This window comes from Penaeus monodon, chromosome 25 (assembly GCF_015228065.2).
Source record: "Penaeus monodon isolate SGIC_2016 chromosome 25, NSTDA_Pmon_1, whole genome shotgun sequence".
Lineage (NCBI taxonomy): Eukaryota > Metazoa > Arthropoda > Malacostraca > Decapoda > Penaeidae > Penaeus > Penaeus monodon.
In genome coordinates this window covers 40,284,918-40,285,346 of record NC_051410.1, presented here as the reverse complement: position 1 = coordinate 40,285,346, position 429 = coordinate 40,284,918, and the positions used below count along the sequence as shown (strand labels likewise).

Sequence of the window (429 nt, the reverse complement as noted above, 5' to 3'; positions counted from 1 at the left end):
GCCGGGGCGCGCCTGTCAAGTGATCTCCTTCTCGATGACTCATCCTGCTTCTCCTGTTTATTCCTAATTGTCCTCCTCGCCTGCGTCTTCCCCTGGGGGGGGAGGGGCTTTTCTTCGGGGTCCCTAAGGGGTCGAGGTTGGGGGGTTGGTGAGGTTTCCCCCGAGGCAAGGAGGGTTTTATTGATCTCCTGTTGAGGTTTTCGGAGGGGTTCGGGGGACGCCTCATATGGGTCGCCTTTATTTCGCGTTTTGAGGGGGATTGCAGGCCGTTTTGGGGTGGGATTTCGGTCGTAGTTCGCCCTCTGGGGTTGTGGGGTTCGGTTTGTTGTTGTTTTAATGACATGGAGGCTGGAATTACGTTTTTTTTTTATTATTTGTCTCATTGTTGGGGGTTGTTTACGAAGGGTTGAGGGAGGATCCAGGTGAAGC

At 53.8% G+C, this 429-nt stretch overlaps 1 protein-coding gene across 1 annotated transcript in view; it reads left to right on the top strand.

Annotated features, from left to right (window-relative positions):
• LOC119589273 (alpha-centractin-like) overlaps positions 1 to 429 on the top strand; it is a 52,739-nt gene that overhangs the window by 215 nt on the left and 52,095 nt on the right. The gene's annotated exons all lie outside the window — the stretch shown is intronic.